The 24,635-nt window shown below is 43.3% G+C and overlaps 1 protein-coding gene across 2 annotated transcripts in view; it reads left to right on the forward strand.

The window, feature by feature from the left end:
• LOC147665606 (sodium/calcium exchanger 1-like) overlaps window positions 1–24,635 on the forward strand; it is a 459,980-nt gene that overhangs the window by 48,670 nt on the left and 386,675 nt on the right. The gene's annotated exons all lie outside the window — the stretch shown is intronic.

The raw sequence follows: 24,635 nt of genomic DNA on the forward strand, positions 1-24,635 counted from the left end.
AATTCGGTGGGCTTCGCCGACATGACGCTCCAACTGCCACAGGCGAGAGAAGGGCAGTATATATATATATACAGCAAACCACATCACACCTTACGGTAGAAGAACAAATGACACAGCAGGGGCTTCACAGGCTGCTTTATTTTGAGATTAGGCAGGACGGTTTCAGCACATAGCTTTCTTCAGTGCTAGCAGTCCAAATGCACCGTTCCTCCCACTTAGAGTCTTGAAATACGGCCCCTCCTTCCCAGTGGAATGAGGCTCACCTGCACTGTGTTCTTCTTAACGTTGCGCCAATAACGAGGACTACCAGTCCCACAATGCAACGTGCGAATATCCAGTGCATGTGGGAAAAACCATTGCGAGTTTGTGTTTACACTAGCCCTGTGCCCCCTTCTTTCAGCCATCGACCCCACAGCCACCCAGTACGAAGGTGCAATATATATATATATATATATATATATATATATATATATATATATATATATATGTTCGAAAATCCTTCAGGCACGTCAACCACAGGAAAGAAACACTCGCACACCAGGGTCCGTGAAAGCAAAGTGTTTGTTATTGGCGACGCGTTTCGACCGAACTAGCCATTTTCCACATTAACAGATCCACCACTTAATCGTGCATAATAGTAAAACCAGACAGAGGACCACAGTTTCGAAATACATTAGTGAAGCTGAAGAAAAGACTATTGTTGATCTACAGAATACTATTCATTTTGGCATTCATGTTCGTTTTGCTTAGTAATAAACAGGTAATTTATCATGTAAACAGAAAGTGCAACATTATTTCCCTTCGTTGGGGCGCATTAATGCATATCGACAAGTAACTCATAAAAACAAAGCCTCTGGCCAAGTGGCCAATACGTTCCTACTGGTTAATTATAGCTCGCTTAACCCAGTAATCTACTGATGTGACAATCATGATAAGTACAACATAATACATGGTTGGGCAAATTTCAATTGAGGCCAAGTGGCCAAACCATTCACAGAGTCCCTCACATAACAGATCCCTGGTGTAAAGCCACAAACGTAAATACATGCATCAACAGTTTTAGGTTATCTCCGTGTGCATAGTTTTCAAGTCTTTTAGGCAAAACATTGTTCCAATATAAATAGAAAAGAAAGACAAAATCAATGAATGAAGTACTAAATTAAGTTCATACTGACCATGTGGTCATTGGAATTTGAGTAAATTTCTTGATAGGTCCCTGCATTACACCTATTCAAAAATACTCCTAACGCTGTGATATAGGAACAAATCTTATACTGGGTGTTGAGATCTCTCACAAATAACCCCTAATATAAACTATTTACAAACTAAGGCGAGTGAGGGGGGTAAATATACAAGTGCGCCTCACTACAGAAACAGTGATTGGTGGTTATGTGGTGCAAAAAATCATAAAACAAAGACAAGGGACAACAGGGGCGGGCTAGGGGTACAGAGTAGAGTTTGCAGACACATAGAGGGTCTGTGTAGCCTACTCAGTGGATCTGCAATTGTTTAGAAAAATAGCTCAGAAGGGCAGATTAGTAAAGTATATATACATAACAAAATTTAAATTGTACAAGAGAAAATGTTCAAGTGACCCGTTAATGTCAAGGGATTTTAAATTGATGTCTAGAAATTAAGTCGGTATCCTTAGCTTCAATCCTGGGAGCAGCGTAAGTACAAAACACTAAGGAGCCTATTACGATGGCGGGCGGACTTTGAACTCTCGTTTATTGTTCGAAGCATTCACCTCGACTGTGAGTCTTTCTATTGCCATCATACACCAAAGTTTCAGGTGCCAATTAGGGCTGGGCAAAATTTTAATCATACCAGCGTAATTTGCATAATTTTGTGAATTTTCTGTAGAGCCTGTTACGCAAAAATCACAAAATAAGGCTGGCATGCCTTGTATATTTATCATGGGAAAAACTTGATTAGCCTGAACAGAGTTGCTGTCATTCGCAGTACTTGTATTTTTGGCACTATTATTTTTGCATGCTCTACATTTTCCATTTTGGGCTCGAGGACATATATCAAGACAAAAATTTGCCCTAAATACCATATTTGGATTTCGCATAATTGCTCAAAAGCAAATTACACAAATTTTGAAGAACCTAGCACCAATGTATGATGGGTGAAGGTTCTTTTTTCCAATATGAGAATAATGCCATTTTCACCATCCCTAAAAAAAAGTCCAGATTATTAAATGGTCCACTTTTGTCTTTGTTTTCTGTGCGCCTAGCATTACAAAAAGGAAATCTAGCGGTAAGGCATATTCTAGAATTGACCACGTGGGCGCTAAAATACCAGTCCAGTATTGCCTATTAATGGGGCAGCCCGAACAAATATTTTGGAAGTCCCCTTTAGCGTTACATCCTCGCTAGCATGAGCTAGTTTGTGAACATCTTTTATTTCCTCTCAAGAGACTTAAATACTAATTGAATATCACCTTACAGTGTACCTCTCTGCTAGGTATGCTGTATACATTTCAAATTAGTGTTTATGACATTCCTGGGACTAGAGTTAATTGTCATCAGGATGCTATATAGAGTTGACATCCCTCCTGTTGTTCCTCTCACTAATTTAATGGATTTCTCTATCGGGTCAGCTCCTGTGTGGTTGCTTTTTTAATCACTTGGTTGACTAATTTGGAATTTGGAGACTTTTTGTTTCTTCTAACTGAAAGACTTGCTTACCTCCTTCAAATGACTCTTACATTGCCCTAATCAAACCTAATAAAGAGGTTCTGTGATAATGGGAATTCAGTCAAACATGTGTCAGTCCATCCTTTACTGTGACTGTAGTGTTTGTGAGGTGCTGGGGTAGGCGTTCAGTGGACCATTAGGTTTAGGTTTCCAAACTAAGAGCCTGATTTGGAGTTTGACAGATAGGTTACTCTATTGCAAACATGATGGATATCCCGCCTCCCGTACTACAAGTGCTATAGGATGTAATGGGCTTGTAATACGGCTGACGTGATATCCGACACATTTGTGACATAGTAACCAGTAGGCCCTAAGTCCCGTATAGTTCTACCCAAGTTCTACACTTCAATCCATGTGAGTCGATATTTTATCGGTTTCTCTCAGGGAACATTCAGATACAACTGTAGTGCCACTAGGTAGAATCTAAAAAACATGAGAGAGCTAGACCTTTATTTGTTTTGAACTTACATAGAGATGTGTAAGCGAGTTGTGTCCCTGCTTCGCAACACATACATTTGAGGAGTACTGCTTTGAGCAACTCAAAGAATTCCCTGTGAATCAGTATGGGAATTGTCCGGTGGAGATGTAGTACCCTTGGCAGGACATTCATTTCAGTGACGTTTACTCTTCCTACCCATAAGAAGTGTGTACACATGCAAATGTCCTCTTGTAATGTTCTATGGATCAATGGGTAGTTGTCTTCACATAGATCAGAAATCTTTGGATTTATGTGCATACACAAATATTTAACCTAACATGTAGCTGCTTAAAAGAGAAGTTAGATTTAGGCTCTTCTATTTACTCTGTTGGAAGAGTGAAGTTCAAACTTTTTGGATTTCTTTGACTGATCTTGAAGAAGGCTTCTTGTTCCTTCCATTTTAAATGATATAATAATTGTGACTATAATGTAAGGGCCTAACATCAAATAAAAAATGTAGGGCCACATGTACTATTTGTTCGCAAATTGCGGCTGGTATTTTGCAACCAGTAAAGAATTTCAAGGACTTGTCAATGTACTAATAGGTCAGTTCTTAAATTTCGAATCATAGTGGGTCGGATTCTGACCTTCTTCATGCACATTAATGAGGTACATCGCAAATTCCAACTCACTCGGATTGGTGTCAGCAGACCATCATACCTGTGATTGCTTTTGAATAAAGCTGAATTTTTCAAAAATAAATCCTGTTTTCCTTAAAGGAAATGGAAATATGTTTAAAAAGAAAAGTTTATCTTTATTTTTATTGTTTACTAGCAGCCCGTCCCGACCTTATCCGGGAGTTACAGACTTCCCCGACCCCCGCCCGCCCCGACATTGTCCAGCAGCCCGAGCCCCCGCCCGGCCCGTCCCCCGGCTGCCCTGACCCCCGCCTGCCCCGACCCCCGCCTGCCCCAACATGGGTCCCCTTACCTCAGCCGCCGCTCCTCCCGCCTGTCCGCTGCTCGCACCGCTGCTGGCCTGTCCGCTGCTCCTCACATCACCCTCCTCCCCCGCGCCATGTCCGCCGCTCCCTTACCTCAGCCGCCGCTCCTCCAGCCTGTCCGCTGCTCGCACCGCCGCTGGCCTGTCCGCTGCTCCTCACGTCACAGCTCCTCCTCCACACCATGTCCGCCGCTCCTCGTCACGCTCCTGGACGCCGCTCCTCCCCGCGCTCCTGACGTGAGCATGCACGTCACGGCAGGCGCTTCTTTGGAGGGACTTCTTTTTTTTTTACTGTACATTTTTTAAATAACGTTTTTTTTTATTTATATAGCCTATAACCATCTACACACCCTGACGATTCCAACTGTGTTTCGGGTGTGTGGATTGGCACTGTGGTTCCCGAGTTTACCCGCCTCAAAGGATGAAAGTTCTTCCTTTATTATAGTAGTATAGATTTGGAGGCAGTGGTGCCCAGGCCCACAACCCGCTCTTACAAAACTTTCTCTTTACATTCACAAATGGAAAGGATCCCAAGGGGTCATTTCCCTTTTTCAAATAGGATACCACCTCCTTTAAGGTATCAGTAAAAAACAATCAAAGTTTTGCAAGTGGATTTCAAGCAACAACATGCCCAATACAGATTCCGAATTGATATGTATTCAGAATCCAATTTTAGGAGTAAGAAAAACTTTTCCAACTCTTAAAAGGGGCTTAGTGAATAAGACAACATATTTTAACAGACGAAAATTGAAATTGTAGTTTATATTTATCGTAATTGTAATTTATATATATAGAGCGCTTAATCACCAGCAGGTCTCTAAGCGCTACCAAAGGGAGTACCTCTCCATGTTAGTAGGGGAGTGGCGGCTGATTAAATTATGCCACAAGCTTCTGAGAAAAGGACTGTCTTCAGGTTCTTCCTAAAGGCGAGGAGATTTGCTTCCTTGCATAGATTTACCGGACGAATCAGAGCCTTTGGAGCCGCTAAAATGCTTAGTACATCTGGCCCTTAATTGCTACCTTAATGGTTCCTGCATCTTGCATGAAAATGCTGCCCTTCAGTGCCAATATTTTGTCAATGTGCTGTGTGCAATTGCTCACAAGTTAGGTGCACTAGTGCACTTTGTGTTCTCAAGAAGGCAATACTGACCTCGGATTCCACTTTGAGACGTTTAGGCACAGTACCTTCTCAGAATGAAGTTAGAGAAGTGAAAGTGATTGTGTTTGCTTCCCACTGCCCAAAGGGTGCACAATGTAATTAGTCTGCACTTAAAATGGAAGTGTTAGCCTGTTCATGTGCAATAAGGCACTTCAATTTTTTCTTGTGGGGCATGCCTTTAACTGTCAAACCAGATCGTTCATGCTTATCGTAAGCATTTTCAAGCGAGGGGAAAATGTGCCACCTGAAAATGTATAACGTTTGTGTTTAATGTCTCTGTTCCACATCAGCCCTGGTTAGGGGAAATGTTATCCACTGCTTGTCATGGCTACTATTACAGGGTATTGTGGAGGAGAATGCAAAGAAAGAAAAGCAGAAGTCCATAAGTAGAGTGAAGGAACTAGCTTGAATTAAGGAGAAGGGAGAGCGTTTAAGAGAAGGTGTGGTCACTGCCACAGTTAAAGAGTAAGTGGAAAAATTCCGAGAGTATTACTTTCAAAGCCTGGTGGTTTAATGTCTGTTACAATCACAGGTTGGACACTGCATTCGTTTATCCCGTTACTTTGGCCCCAAAACGACATGCATTATGGCTCCCTGTTACCCTTTATCTAGATGTCTGCGCCAAACGATCCTCTCACTTACCCCCATTTCAGCAAGAAGTTTCAAAACCCCCTTGAATAACCTTTTGTTCCTTCTATTTCTTTAGCATTTAACTCCCCGCACGTTTTGTTTTATATCCCACGTTACATTGCCTCTGTGAGTGTACACTTTAATTGAATAGCCTCATTTGCTTTTTATTTTTGTATTCCCTTTTTCTTTTCCCTCCCCTGCATTCTTTATTATATGATATTTATTGTGGTAACCTAGTTTAATATCCGTTTTGATGATGTTGTCTTCATTCTTGCTCTTTGTAATATTAACTTTGTTTCTCCTAATAAAATTCTACTTGAACTTAAAAAAAGAGTAAGTGGTAAATGTATGCAATGTAGGCAAAACAGAGGTTATGCTGTTCGGGGGGGCCACGCTTTGCGTTCCAGTAAGCTACAACTACTTCAGATACCCAGGATTAGGAGATCTAGGCATGGAGGACAAGCCCTCTCCTACAAGGGCCCTATCCTCTGGAATTCATTACCCCCCATTCTGAAACAAACCACGAATTATTCATCCTTCAGGAAATCATTAAAAATGTACTTATTCTCGACTTCCTAAAAACTATAAATTATCAATCATCCTATAGACCATGAACCAACTGGTCAACTCTTAACTAAAAGCGCAAGCGCGGAGATACCGCTTTGGGGGTCGAGTCCTGCGCTATATAAGAATATAAATAAATAAATAAATAAATGTCTGCAGTTAGAAGGATTGTTGGATCTTGAGAGCCCGATGCATTGCGGAGGGAGAATCGCAAAGGGAAAGAGCTTTTTCCCAGGAAGACTAAGGAAACATGTTGCTAATCTGTGGCAACATTAGTCACTTGGGAGGAATCTCCTAAAAAGACTGGGTTAGAGATTTGTATTGGTGGCCAGGGGTTAAAAAGTGGGGGAAGACCGGGTGAGGGGTTGGATACAGTGTGCAGGAATGACAAACCAAACAAGATGTGGAAGATATCACATTCTCCTTGAGAAGGTCAAGAGTTAGCGGGTGTAAATTGAGTTTCAAAGTGGTTGGGCCACTGGCGCGATTCCAGACAGTGCAGACATACATTTTGATTTTGGTAGATTATACCTCGAAAAGAATCACTTTCAGATGTATGAGTGTGGTGAATACCATGATCGTACTAGAGCATTTCAGAGATGAGTTTGCGCGTGAAGGGGCGCGGAGGGCCATTGTCACAGACAATGGAGTCCCATTTGTTTTGGATCTTCACTCATTTATGATTGTATGTAGTAATGCACTGTTTTGACAATGTTATGATTTTGTGTTGCTGCTGAAAGTTTTTTTGGGCTACTTTACATCGTCTTATGTCATTGTATGAGGGCCAATGGGGTGCGATATGCCTGGGACAGCTGAACTTAGAATGTGACATGGTATTAAGAATGTCATTACTTTAAAGTTAGAATGCAAACCAGTCAGTTGCTGGGGGAGCTTCACTCTGGAAAAATCTTCGCTGCGTTACTCTTGACCATTGAAGCTGTATCTTCATTAATCTGACCATAGCTAAACAATGCTCACTTTTCTCCTCTCCTTTATCTCATTTTCCTCTTCGTTACCACTTTCCTTTGCTCCTTCAGACTTCCCTTATGCCCTTTCTCGACACTGTCTTTACATGTTTACTTCCTTACTGTTCTCACCATATTCATCCTCTTCTTCAGCTCTACCTTTCTAACTCCCCTTTTCCTTCCCGCCTATGACCACTTCTCCCTTCTCTCCAACATTCTCATATTGCATTTCTTCTCTCTTCAATCTCCCTCTTATTTTCCTTTGCTCCTCTCCTCCATCCCTCAATGATTTTGTTGCTTCACTTCCTTTTCCTCCCCCGCATCTCTCAACCCATCCATACTCTCCTTCCCACTCACTTTTCTTCGTTTTTTAGCACTTTTCTTCATTACTTGTAATATTCATCCTCTTCTCCGTTTCCTCCTTTTCTCGCCACCTTCCTCTTCTCCCCTTCTCCTCGGTTTCCCTCGATTTTCCCGCTCCCCGTCTCTGTTTCTTTCTTTTCCTGCCACCTTCCTCTTCTCTCCTTCCCCTCTCCCCTTCTCTGTTTCCTTCTTTTGCTACCGCGTCCTCTTCTCCCCTCGCTTTCGCTCCCCTTTCCCGCTCCCTCTGTCACACACGCTCCTCTCACCCAAGCTGCGGCAGGTGCCTCCGTAACACCGACAGATGGAGGAGCAGACTGTATTACCAAACTCTGAGCATATATTTATGACCGAGCTGCATTTATTTCTGCGCCCACTTCCCTGGTGTTCCTGGCGCCTGTACCTTGACTGCCGACACCAACATCCCCCTCCCCCACCCGGCCCCCTCCTCGCCTTTGAGGGTGATCGATGCGGTTCCTCGACACCACAGGGACAACATTAGGATCGCTAAACAGCCCCCTAGGCCCCGGCGGCAGATGCATTTGTCATTTTATAAATGCGCAGGTCGGTGTAGGCCTCAGCGCGGCGCGGCCTATCGAGCGCACCGCGGCCGTGATCTTTGCGGGCCCCGGTGCGGCCCGGCCAATCGATCACCGGGCCTTCTTCCTTCACCTGCCGCGGCGCGAGGGCACAGGGCCGCATGGGAGGGAGAGAGGGAAGGAAGAGTGATTTTCGGCCAAGAAGCACAGCTCAAGGCTTCCTCCACTATTAAAACTATCAGAGAAAACAGGCGAAGGGAGGGTCGCAGGAAGCTGGTTGTCCGTGGTGGTAATGCTCCATGCAGAGCCCGCTTTAGGGAAGTGCAACTGCACTGGGCGCTGACCTCAAAAGGGGGAGGGGGGGGGGGGGCGCTGTGTTTACCAATAACTTATGATTTGACAGATGAGGGACACTTTTGCCCAGTGATAGTGAGAGAATTTGAGGAGGCAGTTATGGTGTGTAGGCCGGGGTGCCAAAAATGATTGTCACACTGGTGCCACCAGCTCTAAAGATGGCCCACGCTGAGTGCGTGAGCTCCATTTATTACAGCTGTGTTTCTATAACGCTTCATATCCCTGACAAGACAGCAAACGTACCACACTACTATAGTTTGTACTTGGTTGCCAGTGTTGAGTTTGCAGTGTTTATTTTTTTTTTACATCTCCCACTTTCCTGTTCTAAAATGTTGGCTTTAATCAGTGTGGTTTATGTGGAATTTATTTCAGAGTTGCATGTCTGTGCTGCCATTGCGCTCTGTGTTGCTACATCAGCGTGTAATCAGGTGAAAACGAGTGACAGGAGAATGTTGTGTTCCACCCACCCACTTACTCTCAAATCGTTAAACCGAGCATCCCCTTCACTGCAACACTTTTCAATGACATCAAGCTCCCAGGTAGCCCTACACACGGTGGTTCCTTGCCTTCTCTGGCATTCAAAACTGTTACTTAACCCCTCTGATGCGGCGCAAATATCCCTCCCCAATGCTGCGCTGTCCATTGGATCTAGTGCTGAATGGACGTCCAATGGTCGTGCGCAGCACTGGGGAGGTAGTGCACGTGACGACCGTTGGACGTTCACAGCACTGAAGGGGTTAATATAGTAACAGCGATTTAAACTATTTACCTTTTTTAAGGTCATCACTCATTTTTGTGTTTTGATGTTCAATAGGTTAGTCCAGCAGAACCTTGGAACAGAATATTACACCAGACATTTAAAACAGATCCCAGCAGCGGCGGCTCCTCCTCTGTGGTGGAGGAGCGTCTCGCCACCTGCCAGCAGACAAAAAAATGAAAAATAAAACGATAATAAGCCTTGTTTATTATCGTTTTATTTTTTCTCTTGAAGCCGAGGTTTGGGGTCGGGGCCAGGGTGATGATAGGCTGGTGCAGGAGTGGTTGCGCTGCTATTCAGTGCGCATCAAACCATCATGTGCACTGAAGCTCTCTCGAACCTGAGCTGCGTTGCTGGGTTGGAGAGAGCAGGCACAGCCTCCAGGTCTAACTTGGAGTGCAAATTATCGACACTCAAGCCAATACTGATGCGGCTTTTAGCCTGCAGGACACTCTGGAGCCTCAGCCTGCACAAGAGAGAGGCGTGATGTGGCAGGTATTTTTTTTAAAGTGTTTTTTTAATTTGTCTTGTCTGTCCTCCCCCCACGCCTCGCCACTCTGTCAACACACCGGCCACCACTGGATCCCAGAAGACCCCAACACCAGTGGCGTAGCTTGGCACATTGCCGCCCGTGCCTTTGCCACCCCGCGACTTAAATATGCCTTGAAAAGCTTTCACGGTCCACTCAAGACAATAAAGCCTCCAACAGACCACAATGGCAGAACTCTGTATAGCAAAAAACACTGTAGATATATCCTCTATAGTTGGTTGTCAATATGCTTACGATACTGCCCACCACATAACCAGCATCTTACTAGAGCACATATGAAGGACACACAACTCAGCTCAAACAAGCAATTAGCTGGCTGTTAAGGCACCCAATAACTCTTTCTGCCTCCAGTTATTTACACATATACATCTGTAATGTAATACAACCTAGTTTTTGTTTGGCGCCCACTCAACAATTACCTGATACCATAGCGCTTTAGTGCAGAGGTTGTCTGTGGTTATAGGTTTATGCAAGGAAAGGGCTCTGCATAAGAGGGGGATGGGACGGTGCCCGTGTCCATTCCCTGGCCACATTAGTTAACACGCTGAGCAATCAAATTATTTGTGCTGCTGTGGTCTTTGTGAACCTACTGTCAAAACCTGTGTGTTTAGGTTTCCTCTGCAGGATGTGTCATAGTGGCGTGAGGGGTTCCTACCCTCTACCTACCTACAGTGGGCTATGGACGTGTAGTCTATTGCTTGGAGCCTCACAGGACTGCATAGAATGGTTACTTCATATTGTGTGCACTGGTGAATGATTTTGTTGGTGATGGAAGGGTGCTGTAAGTTGCCAATGAGCCATTGTGCAGACATTCTTTGGCAGAACTTCGAGCTGTTGTACTAATAGATTGCCCTGTTCTTTTCTTTAGATATGGGGTTAGGGAACTTTAGTCCTTTTTGGGTATCCAACTGTATTGTAACTGTTCCTATATCCAAATGCCTTTATGTCCTTGTAGCCTTGTGCACCATGTTTCTCAAAGGCCCAGTTCTCATTCTGTGGGCCCTGGTTGCAGCTATACTGGATTGGGAAAGTTGAGTAGTCAGTCCTGTACCAGTTAAGCATGGCATACAGGGCTCAACCTAGCAATACAGCAGATTTAACCTCAACACTAAAAGCCTTGAAGAGGTAACGCAGTTGGTATGAATAGAACATGATTTAGAAATCACATTGCATTGTTTGTTGGGATGAACCAGAAACTCTGTATATTTGGCTTTGCTGAATGCTCGGAAAAGAGCAAAGCAGACACCCCCCCCCCCAATATAAATACACAAGTTAAGCTCCAGCTGCCTGGTCTCAGTACCTTGATAATTTTTGATAAAGGAACGTGATGTGCAGGACCAACCTATTGTGCAGAGGTACCTGAATCTGCCACAATATGTTAGTCCTGCACTACCTATTATCTAGTTCTCACAGCTTTGTTGGCTTTGAGAGGAGCCAAGGTATTTGCACAGGTGGTGATCCAGCCGTTGAAGTTGGAGATAGATTTGGGGAGTTTGCTCTAGTGTCAAGGCCGGCGGTATAGGAGTTCCGAAGACCAGGATGCTTTTGAGATCTTGTTCCAGTCCTGTTATGAAGGTTTGGTGATAGTGTTTCTGCGGTGTTGTGAGTTAGGCATACTGAAATTGATGAGGGTGTGATCGGACCAGGCAATCAGTGTGGGATTGTTTGCTGTAATGTTGCTTAAGCTGGTAAAGAAAGTGTCCGGGTGTGAGTGGGGCCTTCCTTTTGCTTGGTGAGTCTCAGCTTGGACAGGTACTTAAGGAGGTTGGTCATCTTGGGATCGGTTAGGCCCTCCAGGTGGGGAGGAAGGCGGCACTAGAGTTGAGGATCAGCGGGGCAACAAAGTCCCCAATGGTGCTGCCGAAGTTGGCACGTGTCCAGGGAGGGTGGTAGACTAGTTGCAGCTCAGGGTGTAGTTGGGGGTGCTGATCAAGTGTTCCATATTGCTTGTGGTGCTTTCCGAGGAGGTGGAGCATTGGATGCATTCTTGAAAATGATAGCGATTCTGACTCCTGGTCTGTTTGTCCTGGCTTGTGATCTTGTATCTGAAGAGGACTGCAATGGCAATGACGGGGGCCGATGAGGGAGTCGTAAATTGTAAAAATTGTAAATTGATACTTGTATAGCGCACTACTCACCCGCAAGGGTCTCAAGGCGCTTGTACGAATACCGCTGTGGAACCCATCCTGGCTTTCCCTGTGAGGCGTCCACTCCTGGGCACCCCCAAGGTGGAGGCCAGGCATCCTTAGCGTTGTGGGGGCCGTTGTGGAGATTAAGCAAGCTATTTCCCAGAGTTGCAGAGTGGGACCCATGATTAGAATAGGCACTGAGGCGAGAATTAACAGGTCCGAGGAAATTGAGCCCAAGACCCGCCGAGGCAGGGAATTGAACCCTGGTCCCGGGCTAGACCTCTGCTTCAGGGTCTGCCGCTCTAACCATTGAGCCACACTTCTCCAGCTAGGTTTCGGTCAGGAAGAGCAGGTCAGGTTAGCTGTCATGTAGCAGATCCCACATTTTGGTTGTATGTTTTCCCGCAAGAGCAAGTGTTGAGGAGTATGCAGGACACAGAGAGGTGTGTTGTGTTGTGGCTCAGCTGTGTGAGGTTGTGTGTACTGAGTGTGTTGGGTGTGTGAGGTGCGTGGGGGAGTGAGGTGGATGTGGGGGAGGGAGAGTGCAAATAAAATGGCAGGTGGCGCAGGAGAACGCACTTTTAGTGTTGGTCGGCGAAGCGCAGTGCATTGCTTGGAGATGCAACTGGCTTTTAGACCCTGGAGGTTCACGACATAGAAGCAATAAGGGGGCGGTGGTTGGGGAGGACCAAGGGTCTTGCCGCTGTGCACTGGCGAGGCACAGATGGGCTTGACTTTGGCACGCCAGTGGCACACCTGCTGTATGCATCCAATGCATTGCCATGCTTCAGTAAAGACAGTTTAAGCGGGGGACCAGTGATGTCACTTTCCTGTGCGGGCAGATCACTAGAACGCCAGTGACATCACTTCCTGGGCAGATGTATGATGGAAAATCCAATGATGCCATTTCCTGTGCACCTGAATAACGGGAAATGGGTTCTCTTGCTTGTGAAAAAGAAAGTTTGGTATGAGGTATAATTTCTCTCAAGGGTCCCAAATTCCAGGAAAAGCTTAATATGGATGATTCTTTCATATTCCTATTTCCCGAGTGCCCCTTAGTAATAGTTATTGGTAACACAGTCCTCCCTTATGTATTGGTGGTTATGTTCCTCATGTATTCAACGGGTGAATCTTAACCCCTTTCTTATTTCTCACTCTTTTTGGCCTTTTCATCTGATGGTGTGGAAGCACTCACTTGCTGGTTGGTTGGTATAGCCGGAAGTTATGTATTTGTGGTGATTTTTGTAGGTGCTTCACTATTTAAACTAAACAATGGAAATACCCATAGGTCACTTGCTTGAGTGCCCACGTCTAAATGAAATCGGAGGTTATTTCTGGTGAGCTAGGCTCAAAGGTCACATGTGTGAGACCCCGTTGTTTTCTGCTTATTTCTAGGGCTGATGGATGGCATGTAAACATTGCGTGAGTGGAAGAGTTTTGCCGCTTGATCTTTAAATCTGCCTGGCGCGTGTCGCTCTCCCTGAGGGCTGGGATGATGTGTTCGTGAGCATTAAAGGCAGCTTTCGAGGAGCAGGAACAGTGACCTGGGTTTAGCAAGCACCCAGTCCAATCTTCTTCAAAATCCGTTTTCTTTAATCCTTCGCAAAGAGAAACTGCAGCTTTCAAAGAAGCCATTATTCTCTTTGCAGGGCAAGACACTAATACCAGGAAAAAGTGGTGGCACGACTAAATAAAAACCGCTTGCAAAAAGTAAATAAACAGTGTACAGGTTTTCGTAGTTAAAAAATAAATGAATGTTTTATACTCACAAAGGTAATGGAAAAAACAATGGTCCAAACCGGGATTAATCATTAGCTCAATAAATCATATGCTCACAGTTGTTCATTTTTCATGACTAGATGAGTATTTGAATTAATCTACTCTGTAGACCTAATCAGTAAAATTTGTTCAACGAAAAAGCAACCACCTGGAAAAACTTTGTTTATTTCAAAAAAGGAGTTTTTAATAAATTACTCCAGCACAGCGAAAAATAAATATATACATTTGTACATCTTCAAAAACAAACGGTAAAAAGGGGAGCAACCTTACGACGCTTCTTTTCATAAACAAATAGGACCACTTTTTACAATCATTATACATGCCAGTTGAGACTATAAATGACAAAAATGTAATAAGCAATCAGTGGCCTTATTGTATAATCAGCTGAATTTTCTGCAGCTTTGTTTTTTCAATTTACCCTAATCCTATGTCACTTTTCTGTTGAGGCTTACACCCTTTTTTCTTCAAATCACTTCTTTTCTTCTTTTTCTGGCACCCCCTTTTAGACGCAGGTTGCTCCCCTTTTTACCGTTTGTTTTTGAAGATGTACAAACGTATATATTTATTTTTCGCTGTGCTGGAGTAATTTATTAAAAACTCCTTTTTTGGAATAAACAAAGTTTTTCCAGGTGGTTGCTTTTTCGTTGAACAAATTTTACTGATTAGGTCTACAGAGTAGATTAATTCAAATACTCATCTAGTCATGAAAAATGAACAACTGTGAGCATATGATTTATTGAGCTAATGATTAATCCCGGTTTGGACCATTGTTTTTTCTAATAATATCGATTACCCAGGTCCAACAACCGTTTTGGGTTACCCCATTTTTATAATGGTCACAAAGGTAATGGGGCTGCTAATACCTATAATAGACTTTTTAGGTCCAGATTATCTCCAAATCAATGTAATATATATATATATATATATATATATATATATATATATATATATATATATATATATATATATATATATATATATATATATTAGCAGCCCGTCCCGACGTTGTCCGGGTATGAATTGCTGCCGGCTAGTAGTATATTGTTTCGTAGAATTTCGTTTTGATAGCATTTCTTATCTGTGACAAGCCTGTGAAACGCTCCGATTCACAGTGCACTGCTGATGCACTTAAGAGTGCGCTTTCAGTAGTGTGTGAACTCGAGTTTCCCTACTTTATTTTTCCTTGCAATATTATATAGCGCGAACTCAACAATATGGCATGAGCACAATTTACATTACAGAAAAACACATTCATTTGAGGTAGGCACGGGGAGACAAAGCGATTTGCCTGGAATCACAGGATGTTGAGCTGATGCCGAGATTCGAACGTAGCTCCCCAGCTTTAAAGTTCGCAATTCTAGAACTTGTGGGGGGAGGTGTGTCTAAAAGTGTATGTCGGTGCTGGCCATCAGTGAGAGAGACCTGTGCATTTTTCAAATGGGTGGTGAAAAAATAAGAGTATGTTGCTGGAGATGTGGGCCGCCGTGCCACCAATGTACTTACCGGGGAGGGTAAACATCCATTATTCCGCAACTTTATTTCCACATACCATCACTCCGCATACTTTCATTACGAAAGTACCATGACTCCGCAAAGCCATTATAACGCATGGCATTACATTCTATAAGCTTTTACCACGCATACATTTACAACGAAATTCGTTGTAAATGCATGAATGGTAAAAGCATGTTTTTTTTAAATGTTTGGATAAGGTAAGTATGGGTATAGGGGTATATGTTTTGGGGTACTGAGGTATATGTTTTGGGGTGTTTGGGTATTTTAAGGGTTCAGATATAGTTTTGGGTTATGGGGTGCAGGGGTAGTTTTAGGGATAGGTATGGGTTTTGGGGTACAGGGGTATTTTTAGAATTCAGGGCTAGGTTTGGGTTTTGGGGTATAGGGGTATTTTTAGGGTTCAGGGGTAGGTTTGGGTTTTGGGGTACAGGGGTATTTTAAGGGTTCAGGGCTAGGTTTGGGTTTTGGGGTACAGGGGTATTTTTCGGGTTCAGGGCTAGGTTTGGGTTTTGGGGTACAGGGGTATTTTAGGGTTCAGGGGTAGGTTTGGGTGTTAGGGTACAGGGTTATTTTTAGGGTTCAGGGCTAGGTTTGGGTTTTGGGGTACAGGGGTATTTTTAGGATTCAGGGGTAGGTTTGGGTTTTGGGGTACAGGGGTTATTTTTAGGGTTCAGGGGTAGGTTTGGGCTTTGAGGTACAGGGGTATTTATAGGGTTCAGGGCTAGGTTTGGGTTTTGGGGTACAGGGGTATTTTTAGGGTTTAGGGATAGGTTTGGGCTTTGGGGTAAAGGGTATATTTATAGGGTTAAGATGGGTTATTGTTTAAGGGTGTTGGGGTATTTTAAGGAGTAAGGGTGGGTTATGATTATGGGGTGCAGGGGTATTTAAAGGGAGCAGGGTGGGATTAGCACATGATATGAGACATGGCATGAAGGGCGGAACGTACCATACGCCCCCACCGTTTGTCACGCCCCCAACACACGCCCACAGCACAACGCAGACAGGCCCACAAGGGACTACTTTGCTGGCACAGCTCTTTTACCTTTTTAATGTATATGGTGGGCGTCTGGATAGCCTATGTCCTTCTGCTGCAACTGCCCTTTCCAACGCTGTATTGGGTGTTGTGATTGGTGCTGTGGTTCCTGAGATTACCCGCCTCAAAGGTTTGGTCTCTCTCTTTATTATATTAGTATAGATAGATATGTGTGTATATATATATATACATATATATATATACACCGAGGAAGGCTAACGCCGAAACGTTTGTTTTGTTGCTGAATAAATCACTGTGATCTGCCACTGCCGGAATGCTGTTTCCTTTCTTCAAGGGAAAGGATTTTTGAGCGTGATATATATATATATATATATATATATATATATCCAACCAAAAGAGTCGCTGTGGATCCCTGCCGCTTTCAAAGGCGGGTCTCGGATGGGATAGCGAATCCCAATCTATACAACCAAAAACTTCTCCAGTCAAGAAAAGAGATCCGGGCCACTTAGAGATGCAAAGCGTGTTTTATTTTCAATGGCTTTCTCGCCGCGTTTCGCAGGTGAAACCTGCTTTTTCACGAGACAGAACCAACCAGGAAGTGCACAATATATACAGTCACATGGTATTCTAGTCATACCAATGGAAAACAGACTAGTTGGTATACCTGCGGGCTGAGTTCGAGTAAATAACATGCTCACCAGGCAACATAATTTGATGTTAAATACAATTATACTGCAAAACGTTAAATAACACGCAAATTGCAATTCTACTTCACCCGAAAATAAAGTTAACTTCCAACCTTACAAAAGGAAGCTCGCCAACTTAATACAACGCTGGCAGGGTATATCGGATACTGTGTGCAAAATAAATGCATGATTCCTCATGTGGAAAGTATACAAAAAAAGTAAATATGTTACACATGATCAAATAGCTGTTAAGCCCGAGTGGGCACAATTTTGTACACTATCAGGGTTCAACCAGAAGAAGTTCAACCGGAAAAAGGAATTTCAATAATAATAGTTAGGTAAATTTAAACATTCAGTGTTGCACAGTACCAGGACATACTGAGGGGTGTCCATATTCATGGTTAACTACACCAATCAATTTGTATAAAGCCCCAGTGGGCATCAATGAAATCACCAAAGATTCCCAAATTATGGGTAGTCCAATCATACAGTTCTTATGTACACTGGTGCTCATAAAGGTCGAACAGATTCCCATATGTGGTCACCAACAAACTCTGTAAACCAGAAAATAAAAAAATATGCAATCAGTGACTGTAATACATGTGGTAAAATTCAGTGATTAAAACAGTATTTGTTAAAAAACGGCAGGTATATACACACAGTCAATCGAGATTACTAACCCAGATGCACATTAAGTTCCTCGTGTTAATTATGGCCATTGGGTTGGGTTGTCCTGTACTTGATGGTGAGTCTTGACTCAAGTCTCCTCATCTCCTTAATGCGATCTCCCCCTCTTTCCCTAACGGGAACTGTCTCAAGCACACAAAAGGACAGCATGTTGGCATTTCCTTTGTGATGTGCTGCAAAGTGCTGCAAAGTGTCTCGCAATGGGATATTGCTTGTCCCCATTTATTATAGCCCGCATGTATTTGAGCACTCTTTTCTTGGCAGGATGTTTAGTACTGCCAATATAGTATGACTGGCAGGGGCATTTCAGCGCATATATAACATGATCAGTCAGACATGTTACATGCTTAGTAATTTTGAACTTGTTGGTATCTTTGGACAGTTGGACTTCTTTTGTGTTTTTACTGTTGCGAGTTGCACCTGCCACAAATGTAAAAACCTTGCACCGGGTTTCTCTGTTTCACAGTTTTGGTTAAAAGAGTAGAACAGAGAAGGTCTTTGAGGGATTTAGGTCTTCTGAAAGTTAGCTGGGGATGTTCTGAGATTTCAGGAGCTAAGTCTTTGTCTAATTTGAGTATATTCCAGTATTTGTTCAGTGCTTTCCTCACTTCCCTAGAGTCACAATGGTAATCAGTTATAAATCTACTGATAGTACCAGGTGTGGGTTGGCATTCCTTCTCTTTGGGTTTGAGTAGACTTGTTCTTTCTCTTTCTTTTACCTTAGCAAGGGCACTGGATATGCATTTACGACTGTAGCCTCGTTCTTTGAAGAGTTCGCTCATTAAAATTGTTTCTCTGTTGTAATCAATTTCATTGGAGCAATTGCGTTTAGCTCTCAGAAATTCTCCCACTGGAATAGAATTAATGAGATTGGTAGGGTGGCAACTTGAGGCGTGCAGCAAGCTGTTGCCCGCTGTACTTTTTCTAAATAGAGTCGTAGTCAAAACTTTATTTTTGTTTTCAACCCTAACATCTAAGAATTCAATGACTGCTGGATTGATGTGACATGTGAAGCTAAGATTAAAGTCATTAGTGTTAAGGTCTTTAACAAAATCCAATGCCTCTTGTTGGCTTCCGCTCCAGACAATAAAAATATCGTCTATGTAGCGGAGCCAACTAACAATTTTGGTGAGGTATGCTTGGGATTGGTGGACCACTTTCTCCTCCCACAGTCCCAAGTAAAGGCAAGCAAAACTGGGCACAAAACAAGTCCCCATCGCGGTGCCCAGTAGCTGATGGTAAACAGTATCATTGAAGAGAAAGAAATTCTTGGTAAGGTATAAGTACGCCATATCAAGAAGCATTTCAGTATGGAGAAGATAGGAAATGGAACGTGCTTTTAGAAAATGTCTGCATGCCTCGATGCCTTGTTGGTGGGGAATACAAGTATAGAGGCTGTTAACATCTAGGGTCATAAATAGCCAGTTGGGGTTCCAGGGCATGTTATTAATTTTCTGTAGAAAGTTGCCGGAATCCCTTAGGTACGAGGGTAAGTTTTGTACCAGCGGCTGTAGGAAAAAATCCACATACCTGGAGGTATTTTCCCAACAGCTACCCCTGGATGATACAATTGGTCTCCCCGGGGGACCAGTCATGCTTTTGTGTACCTTGTATTTTTCAAAAGTAAAAGTGTGGCTCAGATATATCGATGACTTGTTCGTTATTTGGACAGGTGGTGAAACCATGGCTAAGGAATTCATTAACATCCTGAACACCAATAATCTAAACATCAGATTGACGAGTCAGATTAGTGGTACTACAATAGAGTTTCTAGATCTTCGAATAACACCTGAACAACATGTCCTGACCACTAGCCTGTACAGAAAGACTACAGCTGGTAATACTCTTCTTCACGCCCTCAGCAGCCATCCGGATACCCTCAAGTGGAGCATTCCCTATGGCGAGCTGCTGAGGACGAAAAGAAACTGTAGTACCGTTCCTGCCTTTGACAATGAGATGGACATCATGATGTCCAGATTCAGAGAGAGGGGTTACCCCGAATGGGTACTTAATAAAGCAAAAGAAAGAGTCTTGAGTGTAGAGCGAGATTCATTATTTAATCCGAAGGACAACACTAACACTCAAATAAACAACCAGGGTTCTGAAGGTACATTAAGGGCAATATTCACCTTCAGCAGTAAATCCAATGAAATCTCTAAAATACTAGCTGACAAATGGGATGTACTGACAAGTGACCCCATCATCGGTCCCAGTATACCACACTTTGCTTGAATAAACTGCGGTGAACTTTATCCTGAGTCCGAGCTTTCCTGTGAAGGATTGCTGTGAGGCATTGATTATCGAGTGATCCGCTCGGTGTTTTGCTCGCCATCTGTCAACGGGCCCCGGACTTCAGCAAACGGGTCACTTCTCTTTGGTATATATATATATAGATATATATATATGGTATGTAGATGCAGGGTTACTAATAGTAAATCCTCACTTATAACATATACTCACCCACATGATATTTTGGCAATATTTCTGCTACAATAGTATCCAAACTCAATATTTTTTTGAACAATATTATAAAACCCTCGAAAAGGGGTAGAGCATGCCTGAAACTGGTGATGGGGAGATAAACCATTTTTGTGGGATGCCCTATTTCTTCACAACTTTAAATGGCCCTCAGTCTCTGGGACAGTCATTCATCTAGAGGACTAGTCTGTGCTGTTGGTCAATGGACCATGGACACCAGAGACTGGCAGCTTCTCCTGCTGATTTTTTTTTATTTTAGTGGTCATGAATGAGACCCACTGAAGCAAATAGTGAAAAGTCAGCCACAGGAGTAAAGAGTCTGTACCTAAAGATGTTTCTATAATTCATTCACTACCCATTGGTTGGTTGTAGACTTGGGGGCTCTGCTCCTAGAGTTTTGGAGTTCTGGTACAGAAACCATCAAAACGTACACGTTTCACCAAGAAACACTTTTACACCCTCCTACGACTTTCAGCCTTGGGTCGTCATTATTTATTTATTTATTTATTAAGCTTATAGAGCGCGGCAGCTACCCAAAAAAGGGTTTCCCGGCGCTGGACGGGCAAAGGGCTGGTAACATAAAGTTTAATACAATGAACAGAGTTATTGGTTGAATAGCCAGGTCTTAAGGGCTCTACAAAAGCGTATGTCGCTGGTTTCTTTGCGGATATCCAGGGGGAGAGAGTTCCAGAGTGTTGGACCTAGGTATGAGAAAGATCTACCACCCATCCTGGTGAGTTTGATTCTAGGTACAGTAAAGTTTCCGTGGGATGACGAACATAGGTGGCGAGAAGGAGTGTAGAGGCGTACCAGGGATTGTAGGTATAGTGGAGCGGTGCCCATTTTGATTTTAAACATGTAGCTCAGGGATTTGAATTTGATACAACTCTCTACCCTGAGCCAATGTAGGTCGCGTAGATGTCCGGAGATGTGAGCGGTTTGGGGAATTTTGCACAGTAGTCTTGCAGCGGAGTTTTGTACCAGCTGCAGTCGTCTTGTCACTGCCTTGTTAGCACCCAGATAGAGAACATTACCGTAGTCCAGCCAGGATGTTATAAGGGCATGGTCATTAGGAGCTGGGCAGACCAGCTTAACCAAGGATGTGGTCATTTATTTTATCACAGAGGCTAGCCTGAGTGTCATGAAGGAGTAGTGGCAGGGACCACTCCAAGTGACCACACAATGCCTCCAGTAGCCCATTTTACTAGGGACCTGAACCACGCTGAAGGTCACAGGAAAAAAATCATGATTCTCAAATGCAAGAGGAAGGCCAATATGCAAAGAACCTTTTGGTGGTTGCCCCAAGACAACCAGGAGGGTAGTCTGTTAGAAATTCTGCAACATTCTCCAAAGGAGGCGAACATTTTGCAGACAAATGGAGCTTCAGGAAGCCACTCAATGCAGGTTAATATGGATTCAGAGTGCCAAAAACTTTGGATGTAAATAAAGCAAATGACATGAATCGTGGGCACTGGCAGTTAAGAAATTATTTTAACCATCAATCAGAACCCATCATACGACTGGAAAAATTGTCCTTTGTAGAGAATGAGTGAGGCCTAAAATTTGAGAAAGAACAATTTACTATTTCAAGTACCTGTGTATGCGGATGCTCCCTCACTGCCTCAAAGAGCAAATTATTCCTGTTTCCTCCCCCTACAATTCCATCTCTTAATTTGGGTATTTACAAATCTGTTGCTGCCTGGAGCACCCCCGTAGAAACTTCCACTGTCCCTCCCTTTATAGATGCATGAAGATTTGAAATAAAAAAAGTCATTTAGAGTCTGCATTCAACCCACCAGCTTGCAAGATCATTGGCGGCCATGGCCTCTGCTCCCATGGCAGACATTCTGTTGGCCCAACTCGCAAACTAATTTGTTTTTCAGAAACATACCTTGCTGAATAACAAAACACAAATACCTATGACTTAAGGGGAGGTCATGCTTCCTGCCTGGGGATCATCTTGACTGTTTGAGACCTACATTGATATACATTGACCAACATCCCTCCAACTGTGGTGGGAAAACCATGAGTTTGACAGTGCGGTAGCCCGTCCGATTTGCACTGACGCACTGGTCCCAAAAAACAAATCATTGTAGGTGACCCCATTATAACTTTTGAAATCACATCCTTATGTCCTCATTGGGACTGTATTTAATTGTATTTTGTTCAAAAGCAAGACAGTAGCACAAGGTACTAAGATTAAACCATTATAACAGCGTAACATAGATCACTTTAACCACAAATGATCTTTAACGCACAACTTGCATTACATCACAGATTCCGGGTTCTAATACATTAGTAGACAGCCTACGTGTTAATTATTCACAACATGTCCACAAGATTCATAATCATTACACGTCGACAGTGTTTCCGCTTCATTATTTTTTTATAAGCAAGGCTTCTTCAGGACAAGCCCAGCACATTACATTCATCATACAACAATGCATTAGTCAAAGCAATAAACAGACAATATCTTGTTGCAAGTTCCATCATATTTTAAGCCCCAGGAGTTGATGTATTTCAGCTATTTGTATGTTCCTGTCATTGTGAAACCTTAAAAGACTGTGTGCATTATTAAGGCAGATACGTGGGGAAACGGTTCACTGGCAAAGGATAAAGAGAACAATAAATTACCTCATGTATTTTACAGTGTGGGATTGTTATTAGTTATTTCTCTGTTGAGATGCAAATTTCAAAATAATCTAGGAAATAAACCATTGTTGGCGGTTTGGTGGTGCTGTGGCTCCTGGAAGAAGATCAGCATATACATAATGTCAACTCCCTGCAGTAAATAGAACAAAATGGAAGTATTCAGTTTCCACTGGAGGTGAAGGTTTAGACTCAAACTAGTATGTGATTTAATACAGCCTTAGAGCCCGACATAGCGGGATCTATAGACTATTAAAGGCCACTCCAGCGTTAAAGGCCCGAGCCGAAGGTGAGGGCCATTAACAAGGGAGTAGGCCTTTAATGATCAGTAGAGCCCGCTACGGAGGGCCCTAAGGCTGTTAAAACATTCTGACCCTAGAAGGCAGAATGTTCTAATTTGTAAAACAAAGGCCTCACAGGAGATTGAAATCCCCTCGGGCTCAATGAGGCCTTTTTTCACAGCTCTTGTTGTGAACAAACATTGGAATGTTGGTGCTACACCCTTCTACTGGCCATTAGAAGCCCGGAGCACTCCATTGTCTTCAATAAGGCTCTCAACATTCCAATGCTCTAATCTTATTTAAATGATGTTGCTTATGTTGTGCGGCTGAGACCTGAGGTTTTAAGTGGCTCCATTTCAAACAAAACTTGTCACCTATACAAGAACCAAGGTCTTGCTCTCAGTGTGTTTGCTTGCACCTCAAAGACCTCAAATCATTGTCTCTGGCCCTCTTCGCTGATGTTCAGCAGGGTCCCATCCAACACTGACAGTAAAACCAGAGGAGAACAGTGATATACTCATTACCACACTGAGATACCACATAATACCGTCCTGGCACATAATTCGCGGGTCTGTCTGTAGCTACAACTGCTACGGCTTGTGAGCACAGCCATCATGAATACAGGTAAGCATAAGTCTGGAAAGCTGGTGACAGCATGCAGGTTCCAGAGAATTAATATAATTTCATATACTCCAAAACACTGCAAAACTTCTTTGGGATTTTTACTAATTTTGGACTTCAGCATCTCTACTCTTACGGGGTGGCAGAGTTGTCCTTATGTCTGAAACGTTACTTACCTTCAACTAGTGGTTTTAGAATGAGTTCCAAATTCGGAGTTTAGGGCAAGCATATCCAACACAAGTCCAAGATGACTTCCTTCATATTCGAATTAATCTTAAAGTGAATCATTTGCCGAGACAGTAGTTGTCCTGTAACAACAGGTCGGGTACAGGCAAGACTGGTAATAGTGGGCACTGGGCATTTCCCCGATGGGCCACCAGGGTGGGGGCTGGTTTTGGCCCGATTTTGTTATCCGGAGCCGCCAATTTCGGCTCCCTGTAACAAAATTGTCCGAAGCAGGCCCTAGCAAACAACTAGGACCGGTGGCCCCGTGGGGGCCGGCCAAGCAGTTTTCCAGGGCCGGTTTTGGTTCCCAGTTCTGGTTGGGTCCTTGTAGCCCAATGCTCACTGCGATTGGAATTAGTTCGCTGTGGCAGTGATATTTTGCTATTTTGTAATTTTAACACACATTAAATTAATACTAGCTGGGAAAAATATCTAGTCATTGGTGTTTAACACTTGGATAGAGCAATCAACTGCTAAATGGTTACCAATTAACATTTGCAAAAGGCCTGCAAATATGCATTTTTGCCGAAATCTGAAAATTGTGCAGGACATCTTGGATCATGTGACATGTGGTAAATCTAAAATTATGTG

This window comes from Lissotriton vulgaris, unplaced genomic scaffold (genome assembly GCF_964263255.1).
Source record: "Lissotriton vulgaris unplaced genomic scaffold, aLisVul1.2 SCAFFOLD_705, whole genome shotgun sequence".
Classification (NCBI taxonomy): domain Eukaryota; kingdom Metazoa; phylum Chordata; class Amphibia; order Caudata; family Salamandridae; genus Lissotriton; species Lissotriton vulgaris.